This window comes from Geospiza fortis, unplaced genomic scaffold (assembly GCF_000277835.1).
Source record: "Geospiza fortis unplaced genomic scaffold, GeoFor_1.0 scaffold637, whole genome shotgun sequence".
NCBI lineage: Eukaryota > Metazoa > Chordata > Aves > Passeriformes > Thraupidae > Geospiza > Geospiza fortis.
Genome location: NW_005054515.1, coordinates 463,445 through 470,592, shown reverse-complemented (window position 1 = coordinate 470,592; position 7,148 = coordinate 463,445).

Sequence of the window (7,148 nt, the reverse complement as noted above, 5' to 3'; positions counted from 1 at the left end):
GGGTGCGGGTGTGTGCGGTGGGAGAGCTGGGTGCGCGGAGCGATGCTCGCGGCAGCCCCGGCCCGCAGCGGGCTCTGGCCATGGTGCTGAAGGCACGGCGCGGTTGTTTCCTCGAAGGGGCTCAGCCCTGCCCGGGCGATGAGGAGCCCTTCCCGATGTGTCTCTCCCTGGAGATACTGGGATGCTGTCCGCTCAGGTGGGGTGCGGGGAAGGGAGAGGCCGGCACGGCCCTGGTGCCAAACCAGACACTGCAGAATCACAGAACACGCGGGGCTCGGTGGATTTTGGAGAGGCAGTGATCTCTTACTGGTGCACTTGATCCAGCCTCCTTCAACAAACCGCCCCACGGAGGTGTCCCACACACCCGGGAGAAGGCAGCAAGGGCACCACGGTGCCAGTGTTGACAGGCAAGGTGAGCAGATCTCACTTTCTACGTGAGCTTTTTTGGAGATCTGCACGTTCTGCTGCCTCCTGGGACCCGCCCATCTATGCAGAGCCCCCTCCTTTGCCCGTTCGCTGCTTTGAGAAGAAACACCCACATTTTGGAGAAACACGGGCCGTGGGGTGTCGCAGACATCTTTTATGAAAAACCCTTTTCTTAGGATTTTTCCTCCTGAGAAGCTGAGAGGCCTCAGGAACAAAATGTAAACAATGGTTATCTGCTGCTGTGGAATGCAACAGGTGCATCTGTGATTGGTCTCATGTGGATGTTTGTAATTAATGGCCAATCACAGTCCAGCTGTCTCAGACTCTGTCCCAGACTCAAGCTTTTGTTGTCATTCTTTCGTATTCTATTCTTAGCTAGCCTTCTGATGAAACCTTTTCTTCTATTATTTTACTATAGTTTCAATGTAATATGTATAATAAAATAATAAATCAAGCCTTCTGCAACATGGAGTCAGATCCTCGTCTCTTCCCCAATCCAAACCCCCTGTGAGCACGGTCACAGCGGGGCAGGGCTGAGGGCTCGGTGAGCCCGTGTGCGCCCATCTCCGTGTGTACTCCGAGCCCTGACCGTGATCTATCTGCGTCGGAGATCACATAGGCACAATGAAAGACCTAATAGTATTCCTGCCCCTTCCCCCCACACCCTTTCTGGCTGAATTGTGTATTGTTTTCCTACTCTAACAGTCTGCAAAGTGCTCCAAGGCCTCTGTGTGTGGCCACAGGCGAAACACCGACATTATTTGGGTGATAAAATCATTTAATGTTTTCCCTGCTAGTGCAGCTCCACTCCGATATCTCCCTACAGGAGGTATCATGTTGCCCTCACTATTTGCACATACCGTGGCACTGAGGAGGATCTCAACACTCTCACTTATGGACAAAAGTAGCATTTTTGCAAAAAATGGCAAAAGAGAGCTCAGGGTGGACACGTGCAAGAAAAGGAGCAAGAAGAGCACGACAGTCCAGTGAAGAGCAGGTATTCCGAAAGTTCACAGAGATGTCTGTGCTGCTGTATTTTCAGAAAGGGGTCACTAGAGTGGGGTTTACTGCATTGCTGATTCTTTTTTTCTGGAGACTTAGGATGCTTCTGGTCTTCCAGCCGTGGGGCTGTAGGTTGGGGGTGGATAGAAGGGGAGGGGGGCCAGATTTACTACCTCTGGAGAACTAGTGACTTCTTTAGGGGCTTGAATGCATTTTTTTTTTCTTTGCCTCCACATTATTAGGTTAATCATTGCTTGAACCGGTTGCTATGGTTTTTGCAAACCCATGGAAACTTGATAATGAAGACTGAAAGACTCCTTTTCCATTTATCTTTTCTCTATGTTTAGTGCATGATGGTCTCATTTCTCTTGACGGGGCTGTCCCAGTGCCAGTGCCCGGCTTTTATAACCACGGCTGCTGCAGTGGCCTCGGGACTTTTTGATGTGGGGCAAACAGGTGGCTGCTGGGACCGCGGCTCTTTCAGAGGCTCAGGCTTGTGCCCTCACATATTTGCAGGCAACAGGATGAAAACCAACTTAACCCGGGCCCTGCCACCTTTGCTGGCTGAAATCCCCGCGCCAGGTGAACTCAGCTTTTAGTTTTGCAGCCAGGGAAGAATGCTTCACCACGACCTGATGTTTTCACGCCCTCAATACTCAGTTTTAGGTCTCCTCCTGTCTTTAGACTGCCTTTAGACAAGGCAGTCTAAACATCAGTTGGACTTGATGATTTTAAAGGTCTTTTCCAACCTTAACAATTCCCCAGTTCTATGATTTTTTGAATATGTGATATTATCATTTATTACAGAAATAAGGAGGTTTTATGCCTGTCTCACGCTGAATCTTCCCTCTCCTCTGTGGCTTTACAGGTATCCAGCAAACCCTGGCTGTGGAATCTCCTACAACTGCCTCACCACTGCTCTGCTCTAGTCAAGGTTAAAATGGGGGGGGTTTGAGGATAACAAACAGCTGAAAACAGAGGCTGTAAATTATTTGCATGGCTCAGAGAGGCCAGGCTCATTGTCAGGGCCAGGGAAGGGGAAACACCCCGGTCCTTTCCTCAGCAACAGACTCATCCCCCTCCTGCTTGCTCCTGCTCGGCTCCCTCGTGTCCGAAGGCTTGGCAAGAAAATGAAGGTGATTCCCATAATCCCAGGGCAATTCCTTTGACCCCAGCCTCCACTCTGTGCTCTAAATCAGCCTTTAAGTGAGTTGCTTCCTGCCCTCTCACATTGTCCGCCTCTGACACCGCACTCAGGTTCCGCGGAGGAGGAGGAGGAGGCAGCAAAGCGCTGTCCATCCCTTGCACGGCTCTGGGAACCAGTGGGGGCTCCTGCCAGCCGAGCAGACGCTCTCGGCTCCTCCAGAGTGCCCGGGGCTCGCCAGGATGCCCCAGAAACGCTGCCGGGCCAGGGCAGGATGCTGGGCTGCCCGCACGTTTCGGGGTAGCCGTGCCTGCCGGCAGAGAAAAGGCGAAGAATCGGGATTCTTTCACATGATCAGCCTTCAAAAGTCCGCCTTTGCCCCCCTCCTCCCGGCTATAATGACAATCCAAAGAGTTCCTGATAGGGTTTTAAAAGATGCTTATTCATTCACCGTCCACCAAGCATGAAAATCCAGCTCATTTGTTCATTTGTAGCCATTCTTCGCCCAAACGACCCCACAGGGGCTGAAGCCTGTTGCCGAAAACTTGTCACTCACACTTTTAACTTCTTTTTGTTGTACTTCTCTTTATTTCATTCTTCTGGGTCCCCACCTCCGCCACCACCCCACCCTCTCCTCCGGTCACAAAGGCAAGTCTGGGAAGCTCTTTAAAGCCGCAGTGCCCCCTTTTAAAAATCAATACAAAAAAAAAAAAAAAGAGCAATGGCTGAAAGGAGATCCCAAGTTTGTGTAAGGAAGGGGGAAACTCCATCCTGTCTGCACAGCATAGACAGGGAGAGCAGGAGGGGGTGTGGGGCTGGGTGCCAGCACCCCTAAGCCACCTTAAACCTTGCCTGGGCTTCACGTGGCACCCTCACCAAAAGAATTGTGCCTTTCTGTGCCGAGGGAAACATGCCCTGAGGGTTTAAGGGGCTTTTAAGGAGAGGCCAAAAGCATTGACCCAGCAGTGAGCATCCCAAGGAGCCCCCAGTGCCTCTGTGCCATGTCCTCTGCTCTGCTCAGAGGCCGGGCTGATGTCACCGCCCTGCTTTCCAGCAGGACTGCTCTGCGCTGCCCTTGGGGAGCTGTGGGCTCCACAGCACACGTGGAAAGGCTAGATCAGGGTGCACTTACAGCACAAGGTGCTATGTGCTTGTGAATCCAGCACAGGCTGGCCAGTTGGACTCTGCTCAGCTCAGAGTGTTTAGTGATGCTCTTCCTTCCCATCACAGGAGGTGAGTGATGCCACCCCCAGCATCCTTCTCCATTCCTGGACACACAGTGTCCTTTGGTGGCTTTTATGGCAAAAGCTCGGTGTTGCCTTTGTCTGGGTCACTGTGCCTCCCATTCTCTGGCCTGGAATGTCCCTGGAAAAGCTGTGTTGGGACAAGCAGGAGGGTGAGCTTTCCCACTAGGAACTTCCTGGCTCTGCGACCTCTGGGCCACGGGGGAGAGCAGAATTTTGGGGATGAGACATTTGGAATCACCTCAGCCACCCCATCGTGGCTGGGGATTCTGCCTGGTCAAAATATGGGGCTTTTCTCCCATCTGTGTGAGGGACAAACAAGTTCTGTGCTTAATGGTCCCCCCTGATATTTCTGCCTGCATTTAACCCTTGAAGCCAGGGCTTGTGCAGCTGCAGCCAGGAAGAATCGCTGCCTTTTGTTTTTGTTTCAGCCAGAGCTGTGAGGCTTTGCCTCCTTTTCCTGGGGCCTCAGATGTGATTTGGCCTGGACTTTGTGCAGCTCTGCCTGGAGCTGGCTCTGGCATGGGGGAATCACATCTCCACCTTCAGCCTACAGGCTGTGGATGAAACGTGGGCTGCTCACCCAGGTTCAGCTTGTTATTTCAGATCAAAACGCAGGGAAATTATCTCTCCCCTCCTTCCCACCCTGTGCTTACGAGTGGAGCTCATTTCCTCTCCTCCTCAAGTCTACAGCACACAAATTTCTGTGGAATAAGTTGCCACCAATATGCCCTGGTCTAAAGGGTGGTCCCCTCTCCAGGGCAGGGGCAACAGCACAAGCTGAAGGGGGAAAGAGGAACCTCTCCTGTCATCTCCCAGGTACCAATCCATCATGCCCAGGCCCAAGCCCTGCTGCTCCCTCCCTGGCCAGGCTCTTTGAGGCACAGACCTCACACCTGCAGGACAGGGGGAAGATTAATGGGGCAGGTGCTGGTGCCCAGAGCTGCCTTTAGCCCTGATAAGGTGGGAGCTGAGATAGCACTGGGTCAATACTCAGCGCTGGCCACCTGGAGCTGTGGCTGGAGCCACCTGAGGGGCTGCAGGGAGGACAGGGCACAGCGGGTCCCGGGGCAGACACAGCTGCTGTAGCTCAGCACAGCTCCGTGCCTGTGCTGGGGGAGAGCCCCTGCTCCTGCAGGGACCCCGGGCCTCCCCCAGCCATCTGCTCCCCCTGCCCATCAGCTTTCTCCACACAGCCCAGCTCCTGGGGCAAAGCCAAGGTTTCAGCCTCCCCCGCCGTTAATAATTCCCGAGGGCTCGCAGCATTGCCATTTATCACCCTTCCTCCAAAGCCCAGCTGTTATTTATGAGTGTGCCCCCCTCGCCTTTCCCAGTGCTCTGCTGTGCCCTCCCTGCATCCCGTGCTGCCCCGACATCCCCACATTTGGGCAGGGGAGGGGTTTGCACCCCATCAATCCTCCCCCCACCCCCGAGGCACCAGAGCTCAGAGATAAATGGCACTGCTGCCTGCCTGCATTCAGACAGTGCAAAAGGCACCTGTTGCTGGGAAAACTGCGAGCCACGTTATCCAAACCCTTTTGTGGTTCGAAAAAGCTGCTGTGTAATAAACCCTGCTGTGGATCATTCTCACCTCCTCCTGGGATTTTGGTTTTTTTGGACGCTTGGTGGTGGGTGGGTGCCACGGGAGGAGTCTGCCAAATGTTATTAATATTTTCTTTGAGGAGCAGCACGATTCTGGCTGCAGGTTACTTATCCCTGCCCTTGGAATCTGTAGCTGGGAGGAGATGTCCCTGCCTTGCCCAGCTCACTTTGGGGCACTTTATCTCAGTGACCTGGGATGAGACCCTGGGGGTGCAAATAGTAACGCTATAAATGCAATTTTTTGAGTGCAGTGTCCATCCTGCAGTACGACAGGATGAATCTTTTGCAGATTCACTATCACAGGAGGAATCTTTTGGAGCGTTTCCTTGCTTTCCCATGGTCTGTCCCCGCTGGCCTGGGGGATGCTGCGCTGTCCCGGCTGCCCCACGCCGGGCTGCACGGCCGATTAGGGACCCTCTTTGTCACCTAATTGGATTTTTCTCCCCTTGTTAGCCCGCAATGAAAATGTCACGGGGCTGCAGGGAGGTGCCCATTCATCTCCAAGGAAATTCGGTCCCCTCTCGGCCGAGCCGCGCCGCTATTCACCCCGCAGCGGGCAGCTGGGCCACCGGGGGATGCAGCGGGGCCGCCCGGGGCGCCAGGCACAGGGGAGGATGCCCTTGGTGCCGGGCAGAGAGGGCGATGCCCATGGTGGTGCCAGGCACAGGGGGCGATGCTCATGCTTGGCTGGAAAAGATCGGGGTCTGGCAGCCCCGGTTCTCTCTCCAGGAGGTTCTGTCCCCAGGCTTCGGGGGCATTTGTGGCCGTGCATGGCTGTGCCTTACCAGGAGGTGGTGCTGGGACCCTGCGCCCTTGGCCTTGGCCGGACACGGGCTTTGGGCACGCCTGGCTTTGGGCACACCGGGCTTTGGGCACGCCGGGCTTTGGGCACGCCGGGCTTGGGGCACGCCGGGCTTTGGGGGGGCTGCGAGGGGCCGGGGGAGGCGATGCTGGGTCCTGGCAGGAGAGCAAGGAGCCCTCCCCGAGGTCCCCATGGGAAAGCAGGGAGCTGTGGGTCACAGCGGGAAGGACCCTTCCCCAGGAGCAGCATGCCTCAGGCACGGACAGACCACAGATTCTGCCTCGAGAGCAGGATTCTGGGGAGGTTTTCGGTCCCCTGTTGCTCTGACATTGCCTAAGCTCGCTCATGACCCCCGAACCCCGTTTCAATCAGGATGCCTTAAGCTTTAGCTCTCCCGTTTTTTTCGATTCTGTACCAAGGCAGCAGATGATGCTGCAGGCAGCGTGTGTCAGGGCCGGCTCCTGAGCTGAGCACCGAGAAATTCCTCGCACTCCGGGCTGTGGAAGGCGTTTCACACACGGAATCACAGAGCTGGCAGGCGCACAGGGGCAGCTGCTCGGTAAAACCGGCTCGCAGGTCTCGGCCCCCAGGAGCACGGGAGGGATGGGGAGGGGATGGGAAGGGGGCTCAGCCCGGGCCGAGCCCCAGCCGAGCCCTCGGGGCCCGCCGGGCTGAGCCCAACCACCGAAGGGCCGCGCAGTTGCCCCGGTGTGAGATGTTAAATGAGCAAGAGCAGGGCTTTTTTTGAACTCCCTGTAAGACTAGAGAAGGTGAAATTATTTGTGGCAAACAATGGCGTTGATAACTTTTTCCGTTCCTCGCTTTCCTGCGAGTAAACATCTATTCTTACTTTTCCAAAAGCGTCCAGCAGCCAGGATTGTTTCTGTCCTGACTGGATGCCTCCCAGCCGGGGAAAGAGCTTTCCTGT